At 41.8% G+C, this 24,041-nt stretch overlaps 1 protein-coding gene across 9 annotated transcripts in view; it reads right to left on the bottom strand.

The window, feature by feature from the left end:
* FAM110B (family with sequence similarity 110 member B) overlaps nucleotides 1–24,041 on the bottom strand; it is a 494,939-nt gene that overhangs the window by 464,094 nt on the left and 6,804 nt on the right. For 2 of the 9 annotated variants that reach the window (XM_029591320.1, XM_029591323.1), the window contains exon 2: nucleotides 3,238–3,348. The exons of the other annotated variants lie outside the window; for them this stretch is intronic. The gene's annotated coding sequence lies outside the window, so the exon portion shown is untranslated. The remainder of the gene's footprint in view (nucleotides 1–3,237; nucleotides 3,349–24,041) is intronic. 9 annotated transcript variants of the gene reach the window in all.

Raw genomic sequence — 24,041 nt, 5'->3', positions numbered from 1 at the left:
ACACCCACATTACTGCCTGCGTCACTTCTTCTACCAAAGTAGTGTTAGTGGAACTCGGGCGTGGACTCTGAGAACCATCCGCCATTTTGGTTTCCAGCAACTTACCCAGAGGTTTCTTCTCACGCTGTGGTTTAGGCACCATCTCATTGCAGTCCCGCTGCAAAAATAGACTATATACTTCTGGGAAGCCACAAGTGTCGAGTAAAGCCTCCACAAACGGTGAAAATTGGTGCAGCGAGTGCGATTTGTGGATGGGGTACCGGGAGCGAGCAGAGCACATGGCCTACTCACGCATCGGATCACCTGGTCTCCAGAAAGTTCTAACTTTATGGCAAACGTGGTTTCAGTGTTATGGCTTAGCATATCCTTTAACTGTTGCAGTTCACTGAGGATCAGTTCTTGAGCAGACGACATTTTTTCAGCAGGCGGCTTCTCAAGGGAAGTTGGATCATGTTTAGTCCTGGAGGCAAAAGCAAATGTAGCATCTATTTTACCAGTTTTAGAGCTGGTTTGCGATCTTGAAAGGGTAGTAAGGAAAGAAGGGCAGCAGCAGATTACAAAACAGCAAGGAGTTCTGAAGAGCTGAGGAACTAAGCAGCCATCTTCCTAGGTGCTCACCAGCGCCGCCCCCCCGCCCAATTCTATGCTATCCTAAAATAAAGCACCACCTCTCCCAACAGGTTGATCCATCCTATCATTGCAATATAATTTGTAGCCTGGTATAGCAGTGTCCCAATGGTTTTTCTCCTTCAACAAGGTCTCTGAGATGTCAATTATGTCTCTCTCTTCATTCAGTGCTTTACATTCTAACTATCCCATCTTACCTTTTAGACTTCTGGTATTAGCATACAGACATTTCAAAGTAATTTTTTGGTTGGTATTAATCTGCTTATCACTTGACAGGGATATTTTGGAATATTAACTCAAGTTGTTATTTACTTTTAGGCACATGGGCTACTATTGCTTTTATTGGAACCTCTCTATCGAGATGCCCTAACTCTACTATTTCAGTACCCTTTGAAGATACCTCCCTCCGAACCATGCACCGCTGAGCATCTGACAGCTTTACCTCATGTTCTAGATTAAAAGCTGCTTTTTTTTTTTTATGGTTAATGCCAGCAGCCGGGATCCACTCTGGTTAAAGTGGAGTTCATCTCTTCAGAATAGGATTCCTCCTCCCCAAAATGTTGCCCAGTTCCTAAGAAAACTAAATCATCATATTTAAATGCTAAAATTTATTTCTTATAAGCAAACAAATCAACATAACTAGAATCTATTAAGCCAAGGAAAGACACTGTGAAGCTACTGCTGTTCTTCTTGACACAGCTCAGGACGCCTGAAGGGTAAAGCCACTGGCAGAGGGACTTAATGGCGTATAGTAGTAGCCTAGCAGTTAAAGATCTAGGCATCATAGTGGATACTACTTTAAAATAGTCAGCTCAGTGTGCTGCAGCTGTCAAAAAAGCAAATAGAATGTTAGGAATTATTAGGAAGGGAATGGTTAATAGAACGGAAAATGTCATAATGCCTCTATATCGCTCCATGGTGAGACCACACCTTGAATGCTGTGTACAATTCTGGTCGCCGCATCTCAAAAAAGATGTAGTTGCGATGGAGAGGGTACAGAGAAGGGCAACCAAAATGATAAAGGGGATGGAACAGCTTCCATATGAGGAAAGGCTGAAGAGATTAGGGCTGTTCAGCTTGGAGAAGAGACGGCTGAGGGGGGATATGATAGAGGTCTTTAAGATCATGAGAGGTCTTGAACGAGTAGATGTGACTCGGTTCTTTTCACTTTCGAATAATAGAAGGACTAGGGGGCATTCCATGAAGTTAGCAAGTAGCACATTTAAGACTAATCGGAGAAAATTATTTTTCACTCAACGCACAATAAAGCTCTGGAATTTGTTGCCAGAGGATGTGGTTAGTGCAGTTAGTATAGCTGGGTTCAAAAAAGGTTTGGATAAGTTCTTGGAGGAGAAGTCCATTAATGGCTATTAATCAATTTTACTTAGGGAATAGCCACTGCTATTAATTGCATCAGTAGCATGGGATCTTCTTAGTGTTTGGGTAATTGCCAGGTGGCCTGGTTTTGGCCTCTGTTGGAAACAGGATGCTGGGCTTGATGGACCCTTGGTCTGACCCAGCATGGCAATTTCTTATGTTCTTAAAGTAATTGGCTAAGAACCAAGAAAAATCCCAAAGAAAGGCTGGTTATTCTGAAGATGCCAATGACAATTCAAAAATAGAAAATCTTCACAAGCATATATAATTTAAATTGATTCTAAATTATAATTGAGTGAAGACATCAGTGCTATCTCGAGTTATATTTTCAACCTTCGAGGCAAGGTGTTGATAGTATGACCCATTATGTTTGGTGATTGGAAATAATGTAAGCAGAAGGAATATTTTCAGTAAAACCTTGTTTATTAAAATAGGATCGCAACTGTGTCACAACCTTAGTCTTGTATGTAGTGATGAGTCAAAGGATGTCAGAGCTCATTCATATGTTGCCAGACAGTGGCTTTTTTCAATAAAACATCAACAGTTTAGGTATGAGTTCTATGCAGTGTACATAAGGCGAAGAGTTACAATGACCGCCTTTAACAACAAAAACAATATGGGGTAGATCTTAAAAAAGTACGTGCGCGCAAACAAAAGTACGCCGGATTTTATAAGATACGCACGTAGCCGCGCGTATCTTATAAAATCCGTGGCCTGCGCGCCCCGAGCCGCACAGCCTGCCTCCGTCCCATCCGCGTCCCCTCACCTTCCCCTATCTAACCCACCCCCCAGCCCTAACTAAATCTCCCCCCTACCTTTGTTGTGCAAGTTACGCCTGCTCAAATCAGGCATAACTTGCGCGCGCTGCCTCGCCATCCCCCAGCACAGGCCACAGTGCCGGGGGACTCGGAACCGCCCTCCTGGCCCGCCCCGAACCATCGCCATGCCCCCAGGCCCGCCTCGGACCACCCCCTGGACCCCAGACACACTCCCTCCCACCCCTTTTACGAAGCCCCGGGACTTGCGCGCGCTGGTGGCCTATGCAAAATAGGCGCGCGGGCGCACGAGTGCCCTGCACGCGTAAATCAGGCAGGATTTACGCACGCGGGCCTTTTAAAATCTACCCCAATATATACTAAGAGGGATAAAAAAATTCTATAATAAGAATGGATAAAATGACAATGTTAGTGATCTGTGATCTGATCAATTGAGAACACATTTTTTTTTTAATACCATGGTTCAGACGATTCAAAATCGATTGGTAACTTCTGATTGGTGGAAAGGACACAAATTAAGAGCGATTGCGCAGGCGTTCATTCAGCAAAATTTGATAGCGAAGGTCCGCTGGAGAAAAACCACATGAATGCATGAAATTTTTATAGAGGTAACAAAGAAATTTATATAAAATGTTTGTTTTACGTTGAAACTAGAATTTAACTGACTGCTCTTTATTTGTATAGTTTTGAGCCTTGACACAGCCTGTCGGCGAAACATTAGCTAATGTTTGCTCCGTTTTGAATAAGCTTCCATGGCTTCAATATGAACAACTTTTCTCTGCAATTATCCATCCTGCCCCTGCTAAAGAAGAAACGTGGGACATAGACAATTGTCTGCCTATGAAGGAGATGGCTGTGCACAATATTCAAGATCAAGATAAGTGAATTTTTTAATGTAATTAGAGAAATTATAATATATTCCTCCAGAGCCTTTATTCAATCATTTGACAAGACTGTATACAACATCATGAATTGAGAACAGAAGGCATTGAAAAGATTAATTCTTTTGGAGGCTTCAATTGCATTAGCACGAGTTCCATTTCCCTCATGAATCCCATGTGAAGTGTATGAATCGGTGAAAGTCTTAAAATACAAGAAATATTTAAAAGATTTTAAAAAAAATTTTCAAAAAATATCTATAAAAAATTGGAATAAAGTTTTTTCTGGACAATGAAATGAAATAGGGGGTTGGAGGGTTTTTTTAAGACCTATGATTGGAACAACCTCATTGAGTTCTTGTTAGAAACTGATACAGAGGCTCTGAGGTCTTTTTCCTCCTTTTTTTAAACATTCTTAAATTTAGAATCAATTGAAATTATAAGAACCAAGAAAGCCAAGATTTAAATCCCGTTCCAACTGACCATACTTGTAAAATTAAGAAAGTCTTTACACCCTCCATGCCTTAGGTCGGGGTGAGCAAACTGAGGGGGGGGGGGGGAGGAGGGCCCCCAGGTAGGATCAAAGTGGGGGGCCCAATCAAGGAAGAAAGAAATGGCTACACTGTCGAGTCTCAGTACTATGGAGACACTGTAAGTTCATCGGGTATGGGGCTGATAGAATGTACTGACATTTTAGCATGTCATGGCTTAACCACCTGTCTCTTTCAGTGGGCCAGGGAGAGGAGCTGCTTCTGCTGTGGCAGGCCCAGTGGAAAGCTGCTTATTCCACTGTAGGAGGAGCCAATGCGTTGTTCCACAACCCAGGAAGAGCTGTCAGCCTGGGAGTTCCTACTGCTGCCAGGTCTCTCCTGCCTGAGGGAAAAGAAATTGTGAAGTAGGGAAGGGGAATGAGTAAAGAAGCCAGAGCAAATAAGGAGTTGGAAGAAAGGAGGTAGGAAGGAAGGTTGAAGGCAAAAAGTATAAAACAGTAAAATAAGCAAATCAAAACATGAGAAAATAAAAAAGATGGGCAAACTAAGAAAAATATTTAAAAAAAAAAAAGAGAAAAACATAGGAAAACTGTGAAAACAAAACAAAAAAAGAAAAGCAAAAGAAAAAAATTGGGCAGGATGAGATGGAGTATTATTTAGCTCCTAAAAGATTTTGGCTAGAACCTAAAGGGTAGATTTTAAAAGCCCTGTGTACGGCACGCCTATTTTGCATAGGCTGCCAACGCGCGCAAAGCCCCGGGACGCCCGTAAGTCCCGGGGCTTTGCTGGGGGGGGGGGGGGGGGGGGGGGGGGGGGGGGCGTGTCAGCGTTCCGTGGGAGGGGCCGGAGGTGTGACAGCATTCCAGGAGCGGGGCCGAGTGCAACGGCATAAGTCAACAAAATAAGGTAGGGGAGGGCAGGGAAAGGTGGGGGGGGGGGGGGGGACGGACAAAAAAAAAAAAGTTCCCTCCGAGGCCTCTCCGATTTCGGAGAGGCCTCGGAGGGAATGGAGGCAGGCTGCGCGGCTCGGCGCGTACAGGTTGCCGATTTTGCACAGCCTTGCGCACGCCGACTCTGGATTTTAAAGGCTACACGCATATCTTTTAAAATCCAGTGTACTTTTGTTTGCACCAGTTGCATGAACAAAAGTACGCGCGCGTGTACTTTTTAAAAATCTGCCCCTAAGCTTTTTGAAAAATTTTCCAGCTCTTACCATTGTCATGTGTGGCTTCGTGTCTGGTTGTGGCGTGGAGTGTGTGTGTGTGTGTGTGTGTGTGTCTGTCTCTCTCTCTCTCTGAATCTGTCTGTGGTGTTTTGTCTATGTGCAGTATATCTATGTCTCTGTGCCTGCCTGGGTATTCGATAACTATGTCTGTCTGGGTGACTGCTTTGCTCTCTGATGGTCTGGGTGAGGGCATGTGAACTTACTCCGTTCAGCAACTTAGAAAGGAATGGGTGCTTTGAGCCACTGGTTGGCAGAGAGAGTGAGTGTTATTTTACATACAGCGTACTCACCTTTGATTTGGGCTTTACCACTATAGTTTTACCTGTATATATTTTGTGGGGGGTTTTTCTATTGTTTCATTTTCAATACAACAAGAAATAAATGCACATCTCTACTAAGAACTCTGGGACAGGAAAATACATACTGTACCCAATTTGTATATCACCTAGGGCTTGAATTTGGAAAGGCTGTTAATCAATCCAAAATCCAATTATAAAGCGAATATATTTTTAGAGCAAAAAAAAAAAAAAAGGGAAAATCCATAGTTCTACAATCGAGCAAAAACTATTACTCTAGGTCAAATCTTACATTACATAGCTCTAAATCATTCAAGTTATTTAAAACCACATTTACTGTTTAATTGCTCGAATAAAATGTTAACAAATTGGTTAAAAAAAATGAAAGCTGGTTTTACATACTGTACATGTCCAGATCTGTGGTGCAAAATAAACTCCCTTGCACTGTTTATTACCTTCTTTTCCTTAAACAGTTTTCCTGTTCAAAATCAGAAGTAAATAAGTCTAGGCCTCAAGGACCATAAACATATCTGGTTTCCAGGATAACCAAAAAAAATGCAAAATTATGCACGCTTTTATTAAAATTAAAGCAACTGGATGCAAATTACTTCATCTGGAGCAGTCTGATTACAACCTTTTGAGTGGCATTTCTTGAACCTCACGGGATCTTAAATTTCTTGAATAAAATGAAATAAAACAATTACATCAAAAGAAAAATAGAAACTGTTTCTGTCAAACACCAAGGGACCTACTGTACAAGAAACAGTTGATTTAATAAAGTCTCGATGACCAGGAACTCTATGCTGAAAAGTCAATGTCAGAAAACTTTTCCCCATACCTCAATTTACTGAGATTTCTTCCAGCTGAAGCACAGTACATTTGCACGCTCTTTCCCTTCCCCCTTAAAGAATATTGATATGCCATGAAAGTCCAATACTTTCTGAAATTGGGGTTTTCAGGAGCATGATGTGACGGGAGTCAGTTTCATGTCATTTTAATACTGTCAACACAGAACACCAGCAACCAGAAGACAGAAATATATTTAGGAAGCCTTGCGCGAGCCAAAATATGTCCTTTTTATAAATTGGCAATATTTCTGGTTTGTATTTGGTTCTGTACTTTTAGAAAAAACATTCTCTCTCTTTCTTGCTTGCCATATTGCCTGTGGTAGATTTTTTTATTACTTTAATCTCCCTCTCTTTTTTTCTTGGGCTCATAGTGGTGAGGAGGGAATTTGCTTTTTGAGGACTTTTATTGCACTTTTTTGCTTCCCTCCACCCAGACTCTCCATCCTTCTACCCAGTCTAATTGCTCAATCTGAGCTGGCTGCCATGGCAGTGGGTTTTTCTGGGTCACTAGGGGTTAAGAACATAAGAACATAAGAAATTGCCATGCTGGGTCAGACCAAGGGTCCATCAAGCCCAGCATCCTGTTTCCAACAGAGGCCAAAACCAGGCCACAAGAACCTGGCAATTACCCAAACACTAAGAAGATCCCATGCTACTAATGCAATTAATAGCAGTGGCTATGCCCTAAGTAAAATTGATTAATAGCCATTAATGGACTTCTCCTCCAAGAACTTATCCAAACCTTTTTTGAACCCAGCTACACTAACTGCACTAACCACATCCTCTGGCAACAAATTCCAGAGCTTCACTGTGCGTTGAGTGAAAAAGAATTTTCTCCGATTAGTCTTAAATGTGCTACTTGCTAACTTCATGGAATGCCCCCTAGTCCTTCTATTATTCGAAAGTGAAAATAACCGAGTCACATCTACTCATTCAAGACCTCTCATGATCTTAAAGACCTCTATCATATCCCCCCTCAGCCGTCTCTTCTTCAAGCTGAACAGCCCCAATCTCTTCAGCCTATCCTCATAGGGAAGCTGTTCCATCCCCTTTATCATTTTGGTTGCCCTTCTCTGTACCTTCTCCATCGCAACTATATCTTTTTTGAGATGTGGCGACCAGAATTGTACACAGTATTCAAGGTGTGGTCTCACCATGGAGCGATATAGAGGCATTATGACATTTTCCGTTCTATTAACCATTGCCTTCCTAATAATTCCTAACATTCTATTTCCTTTTTTGACTGCTGCAGCACACTGAGCTGACGATTTTAAAGTATTATCCACTATGATGCCTAGATCTTTTTCCTGGGTGGTAGCTCCTAATATGAAACCTAACATCGTGTAACTACAGCAACGGTTATTTTTCCCTATATGCAACACCTTGCACTTGTCCACATTAAATTTCATCTGCCATTTGGCTGCCCAATCCAAGTCTTGCAAGGTCCTCCTGCAATGTATCACAGTCTGCTTGTGATTTAACTACTCTAAATAATTTTGTATCATCTGCAAATTTGATAACCTCACTCGTCGTATTCCTTTCCACATCATTTATATATATATTGAAAAGCACCGGTCCAAGTACAGATCCCTGAGGCACTCCACTGTTTACCCTTTTCCACTGAGAAAATTAACCATTTAATCCTACTCTGTTTCCTGTCTTTTAACCAGCTTGTAATCCACAAAAGGACATCGCCTCCTATCCCATGACTTTTTAGTTTATGTAGATGCCTCTCATGAGGGACTTTGTCAAACGCCTTCTGAAAATCCAAATACACTACATCTACATCACGGGTTGCGGCAGCAGGTACCAGGAATCTAGTTTTAGTCACCAGAGGCACCAGACACCTCAGATCTTTCTACACCATCTGACACTTATAATCTGATCGCTAGACAAGCAGGCACTTGAAGTCACCAGGTCAAGATTGCAGCTGGATGAGTAGTCTAGTGGCTAGAGGAGCGAGCCGCGAACCCTGGGAGCCAGGATTCAAATCCCTCTGCTGGCTCCTTGTGATCTTGAGCAAGTCACTTTTGCCCATGCATTGCCTCAAATACAAAACTCAAGAGGTGAATTTTAAAAGCCCGGTTGCCCCCGATATATCGAGAGATCATGAGCCGCGCACCTCCCAATATGCAAATATCTCACATGAATTCAAAAAAGGGGTATGGTTTGGGCATTCCGGGGCAGGGCCAAGCGAGGTGCGCGCCCAGGTCCAGCCCCAGAAACTTTATTTCTGCTATGGAGGAGATGAAACTTAAAAAAAAAAATTTAAAAACCATTTCTGAGGGGTAACTGGGGGGGAATGAAGGCTATTAAACCAGGGTGTTTGGAGGACCTAGCTCTACAGTGGAAATATAGGTGGATCCGAACCATCAAAATTTGGACATAAACATATTAAAAACTACATCCCAGGTCTTGGATCAAAATTGCTAATGGTTCTAAATACAAATTAAATAAACTGATGGATGAACTGGTAAAAAAGCTGGTCACTGCGTGGAAGCGCGACGGTTATAGAATTCCCCGACTTGCGCGGCTCCTACCCAGCTGTGCTCGCCTAGTTACAAAATAGGGCACACAAACGCACGTCCCGGCTATTTTATAACATATCTGTTATAAAACAGCCGCGTCCCTAGGCATGCGCCCATGCGTACGTGTCAATCTGCACCCACACGCCCCTGTGAAAATTACCCTCTTAAGACCGTAAGCCCTCTGGGGGATAAGGAAATACTTAAAGTACCTGAAAAGCAGAATATAAATCAAATAAATAGATACAGCTCCCTTTCACATTTTTTTCATGAAACTCTTACCCAGCTGCATCCTGTGTAGTGGGAAAGCAGTGCAATCTTCCTTAGATAGTTAATATTCTTTTGGCTTACCAGGAACACTTGAAGTGTGGGTTCAGAATGCAAACTTCAAAACAAATGATTACAGTTTCAGTAATGCTGAAGAGCTCCTCCACCTCTTACACAGGCAGAGTGTCCTGGTTAATTAACATACCCCTAACTTTTTTCATTTTTGCTTGTATATTGATTTCTTGTTATTCTCCCCTCTGATGTGGGGACATATATACATGAGTATGCAGTTATTTGGATTAAGAATGTAATATTTTCCTTTGGTTGTGATGCCTATGCTTTTCTCTATTTTTCTGTATGATTTATGGAAACTTAAAAATGATTGAATTATTAAAAAAAAATTTATCATCTTTGCGGGCCATATTTTGTAACAACTCATGTTATTTCAAGCAAGTCACCAACAGACCTCTATACAGAGCACTGCAATAATCTGGTCACATAAAAACAAAAGAATGAACCAGAGTTAATAAATCTAGAAAGGTTTAAATTGGCAAATAAATCATACATAAAAACAGTGATTTGAGTCAAAGCAGTAAGCTGACTAGCCATAGAAAGATTAGTGTCAAGCTTCATTCCTAACATTGTAATTACTTCCCTCAGGGGAATATCAATGTCTAGATTCAGATTTTATAGGGTTCACTATAAATATTCGATATTTGGTCAAGGTAGTGATTGAATTTTAGCTCCTCTGAGGAATCTGAATTAAGATACACCAAAACTTGGACATAAACAAATTTTTATGGTTCAAAATTGCTAATGGTTCTAAATACAAATTAAATAAAATTGTAGATAAGTCCAAGCCCTATGGACTCCGCATGATACTGTTCTGGGCTCTCATTCCTGGCTTACTTGAAAGGGGAAGTCTGCAAAAAAATAACAACAAACTAAGACAAAGTCATCTCATCCAATCCTAAATCTACAAGCTGTTGAATAATTAATTGGTGAGCCATTGTTGCAAAGACTGCATTCATGTCAATCAGGACAAGGAGTCATTCTTCATTTCTATTAGAGATTATTCTAACTTCATTAGTTAATATTGCCAGTGCAGTCTCTGTACTATAGTCCTGACTGACTTGTATACAGAACATTTATCTTGTTTTGAAAAAAGAAAAAAAAAATCACGTAACTACCACTACCTTCTCAATCAATTTCAGAACAAAGTGTACATTTGATTCTGAAGGGTAGCAATTAGGTCCAGCAAATTTTTTTTACAAGAGGATATATTCTAGTTGATTTCAAAGGAGATAATATATCCCTGAAACAAGTTAGTATTCAGCATAGGGGGTCAGATATTTTCCAAAGCCCAACGCCTGCATTTTTTACAAATTCTGATGGTATGGGATCCAGGGACAAAGAATTAGGACCCATTGAGAACAACATTTTTCTGACTCCTATTTCTGAGATAGTGTTAAAAAATTAAAATGTACTACTCTGTGAGAGACTGACTGAAATAAAATCAGTATTCCGCTCCACCTCTTGCATATTCATGAAGAGTGGAGATGAAGAGATTTCATGCCGAATTGTAACAATTTTATTATCAAAAAAGGTGGCAAAAGATTATGCTGTAAAGGGTAAAGTATCAGCAGATGACACTTTAGTTTTTGAGGAAAACTGAGAGATTAGCTTAAAAAGCTGTCTAGGGCAATTATCAGCTACAATTAGTTTAGACAAAAATTCCTTTTTAGCCTGTTTGAATTCAATTCGGTACAAATCAATATGCATTTTACAAAGCAGTTTATTCTCAGACTTGTTTGTGTGCTATCTTCTCGCAAAGTGCTGTAGTTGTCTATTCCAGAGTGTTAATCTCGGATGAAACCAGGCTTGACTCCTACCTGGTTAGACAAGGCATTGTTTGAACAGAGCTGCCTTGTCAAGAGCAGATCTCAAAACCAAATTCCACATAGAACCTACACATCAGGGGAGCAAAGTTCTCAGGAAAGTGGTATAACTCTGCTGCTAAAAAAAAAATCTAAATTTTATTATTCTTATATGTAAAGAGAGAGGAAGAGAGAATAAGATCTACTTTATTCTTCAAAGCAAAAAAGGCAGTAAATAATAACCAGATCATGAAGAAGAAATGTAGTCATGCCTGTCAATCCCTTTTCCTCGAGTCTTGCTAGTCCAGTCAAGTGGATTTTACTTCACCTCCCCTTATGAGGAGAACATTTTTTTTCTGGCTTTATAACTAGCACATTACTGTAATCGGGGATCACAATCCAATAAAAACACGCTCCAAGAAAATGCCCAAATTAAGAGGGCTAATATTACCATCTTATATCATGATTACTTCTGGTGAAATAGCTAATTCTTGAGCTCTCATTTTGGAACTGTATATAATGAAATGCTGCATTCAACCACTAATACTTAAGGTGGGTTTCACCATGAACTAAAGAATTCTTGAATCTCAACACGGAGTCCACTTTGCGACATGTGATGATATGAGATAGCCACTCACACAAGCTCTCCCTTGTTCCCCTCCGCCCCAACCAAGTTCCTTCGTTTCTCAGTCGGGTTCAGAGACTTACACAATTTCCTTCTTATTCATGAATCAGATTTGTGTTCCAACCTGCAACCCAGCTGCAATTTTTTGAACACAAATCTGAACTACGGATCCACCCATATTTCCAGATTCGTTTTTACTTTTTTCTTCTAGATTTTGGATTAATGCAGCGATGGGATTTAGGATTTTGCTGCCCTTAGACACAGTCACCCCCTCTCTTCTCCATTAAGTTCAGAGAATAGGGAGAAGATCTAAAGCACAGCCCCCCCACAGTTTTCTGTGAGACAGTTCATGGGTAGATTCTGTAGTTCATTGGCAAACATTTCCATCTTTTATAACATAAAAATAAATTTGTTTTCCAACCTTGCTTGTGTCTGTATAATTTATTTTATGTTTATTAGCTGAGGGAAAAAGAGCTCACAGAAGAAATCTCAGGGATTGGAAGAAGAGAGGAAGAAGGAAAAGAAATGGGATGAGAAGGTGAGAGGGCCAGGGATGGGGCAAGATGATGAACAGAGAGAGAGAGAGAGAAAAGGAAGGAGGACAGGAAGCAGGATCTGGGTGGGAGGAAGTTCCAGAATCCTGGGATGAAGGAAGTTTCCAGAGTGGGGGATAGAATCTGAGCTCAAGAGAGGGGGAGGGATGCATACTTACTCAGCTCCTGTCCTCCTCCCATTTGCATCTCATCCCCTCTTTCAATTCTAATCCAATCTGTCATATATACACACACATGGTACCAATGCTCTCTCTCTCAAATACACACTGAAACACTGCCCTCTTGTTACCGCCTCTTTCTCACAGTCATCCCTCCCTAGCTGATCCCTAGTCAACCCCTCCTTGCCAAAATGATCTCCTTTTGCTATGTCTCCTCCAGGCTCACCCCCCACCCCCTTCTTGTTTGTGAATGGCAGGAGGAGAGGAGCTGCATGAGAGGACAGAGTGGCTCTTCCTTGCTCTGCTATGTTCTGCTACAGCCTCACCCTTTCTGCTACTGTCCCCTGAACATTGCCTGGGAAGAGGGGCTGCAGCAAGAAGCAGAGGGCTGTTCTCTGCTGAGAGATTCAAATCAGTTGTGAGGCAGCAAATATTCAGCTGGCCAGCTGCCCCCCCCCCCAAAAAAAAAAATAATAATAATAATTTGCTACCCTAGGCACAAGCCTAATATACTTATTTGCAAATCCAGGCACAATTAAAGGACCAATTTACTAAGCTTTTCTTTTCCTATAGTCCCAGAATGGAAAACAAATCTTAGGAAATCCGGTCATCTGTGTTTAGAGTAGAAAAATGAGTAGAGCAGTAAACATGTAAGATACTCAAAGCCTTACTGAATAATTTACAATGAATAGGGGGCTTTCTTGATGCTATCATTTTTTTTCTTTTAATAATTAGTACTAGCAAAAAAAAAAAAAATACCCACTTTACAAGTTCTAAAAAAAAAAAAAAACAAGAAAGTTCCAGATCCAAATTATTCATCGATTTGACCCTGAGATGTGGAAGAGGAATCAGGGGGCAACTTTGTTATTTCTTTTTCGATTACAGAACAATTGTTGGTTATTCAAGTTAGTCTGCCTGCAGTGTCATGCCTCAAAATGTGCCAGAGGCATTTCATAACAATCGAGGGAAAGCAGTTCCTGCCATAGCTGAGTACTATATTATTAGATAAATGAATTCAATTGATCAAATACATTCTCAATGAAGTTGAATGACGCTTTTTTTTTTTTTTAATTAAAATGTTTAATGGTCCATGGCTTTCTGAACACCAAAGAACCTCCCAAGTTTTTTCTGATTATCCCTTGACACACAGAAAGAACAGAAAACTGTAAAGGAAAGTGAATTCTCTTAAGAACGGTGTTTTAAAACTCTCACAGCGGCTTCATTTTTAGGACTTGCAAGACATCCCCTAAGCTTCTACCCAACAAGTGCTAAAATCCAAAGGAATCACAAGAAGCCATTCTGTCATGTCCCTTCCTTCCAAACAAACGTTACTATAACCAAAGAAACTGTACTTCGCAATCCTTTGTTCACTCTGCTCAACTCCACAGAAGGTGAGCTGGATTAGCTGAAGGTTCAAAATTTACACCAGCAAAAGGATCCATAGACTGGCGATTCAAGAACAAGTTATTTGTTTTCACTTCGCCAGGGATCAACCTTTACCACTGAAGGAAATAAAAGTCTCTGCTTTCACTGTCGGATATAGTAACAGATTCTGAGCCAAAAACAGTTGCCTGACGTCAAGAGGAGGTTTAAATTGCATTTCTCATGGACTCTCGCTTGGCTGCATGGTGCAGTACTTAAATTAAATTCAGATGAAAATGCAATGAAGAAATTATTAAAATCAAACTATTTCCTGAGACAGCAAATATATACACGGTACCTCAATGCAAAGGAAAAGTTTAAAACAACGTACTCAACAGGGTTTGGAGAAATAATCACATATTTTATTTAAAGCAGCATACACCCTTCTTCCACCAAATGTACACTGCACTCAAAGACTAAGACGAGACATCAAACAAGGGTAATACAGATGTCCACGTTTATCCTTCTTCCTCAACGGGGATTAGAAAATTCCTCCAGGATTTACAGGCTAACGATAAAATGCACGTGCCATATACTCCTGTGCTATCCCTCTCCCCCCCCCCCCCCCCCAATAATTTGTTTTGAAGGGCATGTTAAGTGTATTTCTTCCCTAGCAAATGCACCTGCACTCCAATACAGTCCTCTCAGCTTCTCCAGATGCCTTTTTTCAGCCCTTTCGCTCTCCTCTCTCACCCCAACTTGAGGCCTTTCACCTCTTCTCATTCCAGCACTAGTCCTCTCACTCCTTCTCTACTTCTCCAGCCCTATTGGACCCCTGCCTCCTTCTGATGGTCCAGTTGCTGCCTTCCAGATACCAACTGGTATGCTGCTTACACCCAGGGATAGGCAGTAGCTTCCTTCAAGTGTACCAGGTTAATAACAGTTTAAGAACTTTTCCTCCAAGAACTTGTTCAAACCTCTTTTTTAAACCCAGCTACATTAACTGATTTTACCCATCCTCCAACAATCATGCAATAGGCAAAAACATATTTTATTCAATTTGTTTTAAATGTGCTACTTAGAAACTTCATGGAGTGTCTCCTAGACTTTTTATTCTTTGAAAGAGAAAAGAACTGGATTTGAATTTGCACATTCTACTCCATTCATAATTTTAGAGACCTCTATATCTCCCCTCAGCCATCTCCTCTCCAAGCTGAAGAGCCTTAATCTCATTAGCCTTTCTTCATAGGGGAACTGTTCATATCATTTTGGTTGCCTTTCTTTGAAACTTTTCCAGTTCCACTATAAATTTTTTGAGATGTAGCAACCAAACTTGCATCCTTCATGAGTACCAGCCAATCCAGAGCTTACAATGAAACTCCCTTCCTCAGATAATCCGCCTGCAACCACCATTTCAGATAGATGCTGATCTCCACCGGTGACTGAAGCCGTATTGAGTAGTCCCGAGACTGTGAACTCCACCATGCAAGTAGTGTGCGCTGAAGAGGACACATATGCACCTTGCCCATAGAACCACCTCTAGGGTGGCCGCCATCAAAAGTACCTGCTGGTAAGACCATACTGACAGGCAAACTGCTTCTATCAATAGTCACACCTGAGCTATCAGCTTCTGAATGCATATCTCCAGCAAAAAAATCCCTTTCTTACTTTGTGTTGAAATGAACACAGATACTCTAGCATATGAGATGGCTGTAAATTGCTCTTCACCAACTTCAAAACACAACAGCTCCTCAGCAAGGAGACAACCTTGCCTGAGGTTTGAAGTCTCTTTTCCAGGCTTTTGGCACAAATTAGCCACTCGTCTAGGATTGGGTAGACCAGAATGCCATTCTTTTTCAACACTGCCGCTACCACCACCATGACCTCGGAGAAGGTTCTGGGTGTGGTGGCCAAATCGAAAGGTAGCGCTTGAAACTAATAAATGTCACCCCAAAACAGCAAACCACAGAAACTGTTGATTCTCTAATCGAATAGGAATATGTAGATACGCCTCTGACAAATCCAGAGACATAAACTGTTTCTTGAGCACAACAAAATAAATGGAATAACTATTTTCTTACAACTTGGAAATTGGAATCACGGCCCACAAGTTGAGGAGACTTGAAAAGTAGTCTCCACTGCCTGCCTCTCTTGCGGGGAGTTAGAAGGAGTCTCCACGAAGATGTCCCGAGGAACACTGAGAAACTCCAGAACATAACCATCCCTTAACACCTCCAGAACCCACTGGTGTGACGTAATCCTGACCCATCTCTGCTAAGAGATAGACATACCTCCTATCTTCTGCTCCAGGTGATGGGTCAGTACACCTTCATTGAGGGATATATATATATATATATATAGATATATATATACACACACACACACAAAATTACAGTATATATAATTGCATATACAGTATATATACAAAATTGCAAAAACACACACATACACTCTGTTGAACGAACTTAATATGAACGCTCAAAATCTGGACATCCAACTACATGGTCCAGATGGATGCTCAACCTGGACGTGCAGGCTCAAACCGACGTCAGGTACTGCTTTCACAGGAGACTTGCAAAGAAGAAAGCGCAAACGACGCAGCCTACCACGCGGTGTCCCAGCGAAGCCTGAGTTCGGGAACCAGCCGAAAGGGTCACTCAACCCACCATGACGTCCCCCCCCACAGAGACAGGAACACATGTCAGATTGGCACACGGAGGCTAGGATACCAGAAACAGAAGAGGGGAGAGGAATCCCTAAATCTCTCTTCTTACTCTTTTTTTTTTTTTTTACTCTTTACCTTAGCTCAGCCTGTCCCGGCCGAGGACAGAGTCAGTCTCTGACTGTTGGGGGGGGGGAAAGAGGGCTAATGCCTTCACCATCGCTCTCAGCTTCCTACACCCGCTAGCCTCTCAGCTGACTCTCTCCTGGCAGTTAAGTCCACACTGTAAAATCAACTACCAGACCAGGACATTCATCAACTGAGGGAGGGATCACCAGATCTCTCAGGAGAACTAGACTGAGGAAGGGACCACAAGGTATCACCTCGGGAGAAGTGATCACTTTTTTTTTTTTTTTTAAACAAGCAATCCCCAGTAGGGAGATGCACGTCCACCATGTGGATTTGGAGAAAATTGGCGGGCTGATGTCAGAGCAGGGATATATACACCATGAAGTCAGTTTTGCTCCATCTCCATTAGCTGGTAGAGGTGCATAACCCACTATCTGAATGCTAAGAAAAAAAAATTCACAAGTTGTTTGTTTTTTTAATGTACTGTTTAACTCAGAACTGCCTCTATGGTCCTAAACTCAAGGCTGACACTGTCAACTTATCACTGACTTATTGATTTGACTTTAGATCCAGGGGTAACCAGTAATATTAAGATGCAAAAAACAGTAAACCACATTTGTTTGTTTTCTTTGGAAAAAGTATGACTAACTTCAAACATACATTTTGGCAAAGATGAGTCTGCAGAGGCACTTCTTATACATGGATTCTGAACAGAACCCAAGGAGCTACAATTTTATAATGAGGAAATGTAACCACCCCAAAGGGCTTTATTTATTTATTTTCCACTTTTGCATGCAGTTGAAAACAAGAAACACTTCTATAACTGAATATTTCACTGTCTGACTCACTGTTTACTGTCTATTTTGGCATTGCATAAGCCGTGGACATAATAGTTCCTCCCCATAATTTACACTGCAAACCTCAATTGATTACATGGTCACAACATAAACACACCGCAACAGAGCAGACAAATTACCTCTCATAATGCGTAACGTATCTTAGATATTGTAGTATTTGATTTAATGCTACTACTGGATTTTTTTTTTTAAATTGTAACTTGCTTTGGGATATTTTACATGTATTTAATTCCATTTGATATTCTGCCTTTTCCTAGGGAAGGCACAAGACACATTACAAAGAAAGATGTGAAGTGCAGTGCATGTTTCTGTGAGTTGGGAGAGGGGGACATACAGACATAAAACTGTATGGGTAGCAATGCAGGGGTGTACCTTGCTTTCATAGTATGAAGGGAAGCAGACAATAAAAAAAAATTTGGCATTAAAGTGATGAAACATCCCTTGTGCCTCATCCCAAATAATTGAAAACTATGAAAATTTATTTTTTCCTTCCCTTTTCTCCCTATTGCCCCACATCCCCAGGATAATTTTTCAGGTGACTCTAGAACCCATCTCCACCTCGGACTGTACAGCAAAAATCCTCCTTTCATCTGGGGTACCAAATCTATCCCCTCTATGAATGTTGTTGCACTCTGCTTGCCCCAGTGGATGGGAGACAGTACACAGGACCCAAGCAGTCGAGTGGAAACGTAAATATTTACAGTACCAGAATTTTCACAGTTTGTGCAAATTTACAACTTACAGAAGACAATATACAAAAAAATAAGCTATGAATTGGTAGACATATCTAAAAATAAAGATCTCATTGAGCTGACCCAAGAGCTCAGAGGCATTCCTGGGTGCTGGCATGCTAGAGGTCAGGAGTCTGTTCTTCAGACTAGCCAAGTCTGGGATGCTACAGATCGGATTGGTTGAGAAGAGTAATGAGGGAGGATGCTACAGTTTGTGGCTCTTTACAGAAGGATGGACTAAATTAAGTGGCTAAAACTTTGGGGAGGGGAAGGAAGGCAGATAAAAGATAACAGAAAATGAAGGCTCATAGCACCACAGCAGCAGGCTCTGACTGGAAGGAAGAAAAGAAAATACATCCACTTTGCATCAGCTTCAACATTAGATGAATTTCTAGGTTTCATTTAAATAATAAATTGGACCAACAGACATGCAAAGATATTTGACCGTTCAGACTTCAAAGCATCAAATATCTTGAAAAAGTAATAGGGTTGAGCTTTTGTATCCTAAAAATCTCCTACCGTTAATTTTTTAAAAATCTTTTATCTACTCAACCCTTATGATAAAGGGTACGTTATCTGTTGATGTTAGTACTGACAGACCAGTACCTCAATCAGGCACGAATATTCAGTCGCTTCTCAACTTAGTTTATCTGCAACATTTCTGAAAGAAAAATAAGAATTTGAGCAACTACAACGCTAGCTTCAGTAAGAAGTGTGAATCTCTTTTTTATGTCCCTTAAATTTTCATCATTCGGAGGTCCAGCAACACAGCTTTTGTTGAAAGTCACAAGATCAATGCAATGCTGCAGCAGATGTACACCAGCTTTTAAATATGGAAGAAACTGCTTTAATGAGGCCTTGCTGCCTGATGCCCAAATGCACTAAAACATAGGGCACCAATGACACTGGAAGAATGGCGCCTCACCGAGAAACACTAACTGCACAGATTACAAAACCATAGAGCTATCCTTACTGGTTTGTGCACAGTTCCTTTATTTTCTCAGATACAGATGTTTCTTTCAATGTCAAAATAAAAAAATTCAGGAACCACAAAATATATACATATATATAAATAAATAAATAAAAATAAAACTACCAAGAAGGATGTCAATTCAGTGATTAACCAAATGTTAGCTAGGAAGACTGGGGAGGAACAGATATAGACATAAAAGAAAAACATCCAGCGCCTCAAGGTTGTTGTTTTTTCCCCATTTCTACTATATCAAAGTGGATATTCAGCATTATCAAAGCATTCATTTTATTTTTATTCCAAATTTCTAAACCTTTTGAGAGAGACAGTTACTTGGCAAAGCAGCTTGATTGTCATTTGGAGAATTTGGGACCTGGAAGTGCTCCACCCAAAGCCTTTCCCTACCTCATCTCCAAAATAGTGTTTTTCTTTTTTCTCTGCAGTGCAAGTCTACAGGGGTCAGCTTGGCCCCTTCTTTATCAGGGGAAAAAAAAAAATGCCTGGTCAGCTTTCTGTTTCCCCCCAACCCCAGAGCTGAATAAAGTTCAACTCTAAATAACTACCAGCACAGTAGCACAACAAAATTGCAAAAAAAAAAAAAAAAAAAAAGCCATGGCCAGTGCCACCAGCAAACAAGGCTCTCCCTGGCCCACAATATTGCAGTAGCAAGTTATATGCTCTTGATTTGAAGCATGAATTCCTGCTACTCACTGTGAAAATAAAGAAGACAACCCTTATTAGAATTAGGGTACAGAACCACCACTTATATTATTTTCTTCTTTTTCCGATGAAAGGCTGGCAAGGCCAGAGTCTCCCTCCTTTCTCTCATCTGTCATACCCTCTCAGTCCACTCAAAGTGGCACAATAAATAAGAGAAGAGGGACGTGGGGGACTGAGGATCCAACTAGCCATACGTCTCCGTTCCTTATTAATTAAGCATAAAAATCTGAGTTGGGGGGAGAAAAAAAACCAAACAAACCAGGACATGGCTGGTACTACTCCACCACATTAAATCAGGGCTGTCATCATGCCTGTATCGCATTGCAATTTAGCCACAACTGGGAAGCATTCAGACGCTGAAGTTATGCCTTAATAAAAACGTTTCTCAGTGGTGTACTGGACTGACAGGACAGCCCACCTTAAACATAAAGGGGCAGATTTTAAAAGCCCTGGGCGCATAAATCCAGCCGGACTTGCGCGCCTATGTTGCATAGTCCGCCGGCGCGCGCAAAGCCCCAGGTCACGCGTATGTCCCGGGGCTTTGCTTGGGGGGGGGGGGCGCGGCATTCGGGGGCGTGGCCGAGGCCTCCGAACCAGCCCCTGGGCCGGGGAATGGCGCGCCGGCAGCTGGCCAGCAGGCGTAACTTTCTGAACAAAGGTAGGGGTGGGGATAGGTTAAGTAGGGGAAGGGAAGGGAAGGTGGGGGGGGGGGGGCCGGAAAAAAAAGTTACCTCTGAGGCCTCTCCGATTTCAGAACGGCCTCGGAGGGAACGGAGGCAGGCTGCTTGGCTCGGCGTGTGCAGGTTGCACAATTGTGCATCCTCCCTGCGCGCACCAACCCTGGATTTTATAACATGCGCGCGGCAGCGCCCACGTGTTATAAAATCGGGCGTAGATTTGTTCGCGCCGGGTTGCGCGAAGAAATCTACGCCCGCGCCTAACTTTAAAAATCTACCCCAAAGGAAATCTAATGAACCAGCTGTGCGGTTCTTTCAGCTATAACCAAGCTTTCACCGCCACTTGAACACCATACCTGGCACTTGTAAAGCAATGGAGATTACCCATAACCCATGCACAGAGAGCAATTTCATGAAAAGCTTTGTGAAGTGATACAGCGGAAATCAGTCATGGCGTACAAACATTATGCTCGCTTTGATCCCGTTGCTAGTATTTTAACATACTCTGCACCAACATTATCATACCCATGCTTACACAGCATAGCTCCTCAAATAAGCTGTCAAAATGAGGTGTGTACTCACACATATGTATACATATTGGGGTAGATTTTCAAAGGGTTACGGGCGTAACCCCGGAACACCCCCCCCCCCTGCACACGCCGAGCCTATCTTGCATAGGCTGCCGGCGCGCGCAAGTCCCGGAGCTTTCCTGGGAGGCGTGTCGTGGCTTGTCGCGGCTGGTGCATCATCGGTGGCGTGTCAGGGGGGGGGGGGGTCACTTCCGACGCGTCATAGGGGAAACTCCGGGGGCATGGGGAGAGGGTTTAGATAAGGCGGGGGGTGGAGGGAACGAAGGCAGGCTGTGCGGCTCGGCACGCGCAGGCTGCCGATTTTGGGGCAGCCTTGCATGTGCCGACCCCGGATTTTAAACGGCTACGCACGTATCTATTTTTTATTTTATATCTTTTCTATACCGTCATTAAGGTGGGTACCGTCACAACGGTTTACAGTAAGGCACAAAAATGTTATTAAAATTTATCAGTTTACACAGGTGCCATTAGGTTCGGTAACATAAGTTTTTAATCAAAGCTAGATGTTAAATGAGTGTGATCACTATTCTGTCCAGGTCAAATCTATAGCAGTTTGAGTTCAGGACTCATTCTATAAATGAAATAAATAAATAAATAAATAAATAAATAAATTAAAAAAAACCCGAACACCCTTATTGATTCCTGTTTGTGTGGGTGTTTTGTCTCTTGCACTTCCCTGGTTTGAACCTTGCAAGTCCTATTGAAATCTGGCGTACTTTTATAAAATCTGCCCCATTAAGCGGAAAAGCTTATTTTAGAAAACAGATGCCAATATGGGGAGGGAAAGGGAAGATTCACAGCATTTTTTATGTTTTCTTTTTTCGTTGGATTCTTCCATTCTAGGCTTTCAGGCTCCAGACCTCCTTCTACAGCCTCAATGACAGTGCCTCTGGCCAGGCCAAGAGCCTTACAGTGGACCTTTCACACAGCCTGAGCCCTGACTCCAGAAGCAATTCTGCCAGTTGAGTCTAGTGGTAAATGCTGAGCCTCAGGATCCAAAGTTTAGGCATTCGGGCAACCTGGCATCCTTGTCTTTTTTTCCCCCAGCCTTGTAACTACTCAATAGAACAACCTCAAACATAAACTTGTTTTAGATACTTGTAAAACATTGCCAGCAATCACTACTGTACTAAAAATACACTGTCCCAGGAATTAATAAAAGTATCTCTTAGATCTAGGACTGGAAATCCTTGTCATGCAGTCCACAAACTGTACAATATTTTATCAAAAGTTTGCACACAGGAGTACATTTTACGAAGCAGTTTTGTATAAATAAAAAGCCACCTATTTTGCCACTGTATAATTCACCATTTTGCTTCCAAACCACATCCCAGTTGATGTTTTAAACAAGTGTTTCTGCATTTTTTAACATAAAAAGTATACATTTAATTACTCAGCTTTCTTTTTGCAAATATGAGTGCATGTAAAACAAGTAGGTATCCAGATGCATTATGATCTTCAAAGTTGCACCTAGTACTAGTTCCGTCACTTCAGTTCAATTGTGGCACAATCTTTCTGCTTTTCCCATCTGCGTCATGAACACTGATGTTTACTTGCTCTCAAGGCCTATCATTGTTTGAGGCCTTGACAGCAAGGCCTTCTTCATGTCTAAAGGCCACCACTAGTGCTTTCAATCCCTGTGATGACATTTTGCGTGAAGTACACTGTGAAGAACTCCATTGGAATTGCCAGGAATATCAAAAGCAAAACATTTTGATAAAGATGTTTCCTAATGTTACTATCTTTTTGGGGTTTGTTTTTTTTTTTTTGGGGGGGGGGGTTATTGATCGAGGTGAGGGGTTCATTTATTTCATCTGAGGCTAGGACTTGCACCATACTTTATGCTGATGGATCCACTGGACAAGTACTCTCAATATTGCTTCACATAAAGAGATGGTCATAGGTCTGTCCTGCAGTTCCACCATAAACACGAAGGGATGTCTTCTTCCCTGACAGCAGCAGGTGTCAAAATGTAGAGTCATGTCCCTTTTGGACACTAGTGGTTCCTAATTGCAGAGGAAGAGGAAGGTATTGTGCCTACTGGGCTCCTGTCCTGTTCCCCCTTGTATTTCCATCCCATCTCCTGCCTCAGACTCAATATGTCTTTTTTACCCACATACACACCCATCCAACACCAATCCCTTCATACACACACTATCCCCTCATTCCCATCTCTCTCAACACCAACACTCCTTCCCAGCCAACCTCCTGTAATCCCCCTAGCTCTCCTCCTTCATTCCCACTAACTCTCCAAAATTATTTCCCTTTTCTATGTCTGCTCCAGGCTCATCCCCTCCTCTAACGTTTCTGAATGACAGGGAGAGCGGCTGCACTAGGAAACAAACAGAATGGCTCTTCCTTCCTGCGCTATGTCTGCTCCAGCCTCAGCACCTGGTCCTGCTCAGGAGGGGAAGGACTGCTCTGCTGAGTGAGATTCAAATCAGCAGGGAGGCAAAACATCTTCAGCTTGTCTGCTACCCACCCCCCCCAACCCCCCGATTTTTGATCTTATGCTCCAGCCTAGAGTTGCCCACTGGCAAATCCAAGTCTGTTCCCCAGGGTCCAAGCACATCATCTCTGCAATATGTGCACACCCCTTCAGACAGAAGTGACTATAGCTTAATCACCGGTTTCATACTACACAATACTGTGGCCAAATCATGGGGCACTGTTGAAGAGTGTGCATTTACATTAAATTCCAAATGAGCATAAAATTAGTAACAGTACCTTTGCAAGTAAGCAACATTACCAGCATCACATGTCTCCACAATAAGCAATGATTTTGTTTTCAATTTTTTATTGCAAATAAAGTACAATTG

The sequence above is a fragment of the Rhinatrema bivittatum genome, chromosome 2 (assembly GCF_901001135.1).
Source record: "Rhinatrema bivittatum chromosome 2, aRhiBiv1.1, whole genome shotgun sequence".
NCBI classification, from domain to species: Eukaryota; Metazoa; Chordata; class Amphibia; order Gymnophiona; family Rhinatrematidae; genus Rhinatrema; species Rhinatrema bivittatum.
The sequence above is the reverse complement of the archived record's forward strand: the minus strand, read 5'-3'. Positions and strand labels throughout refer to the sequence as shown.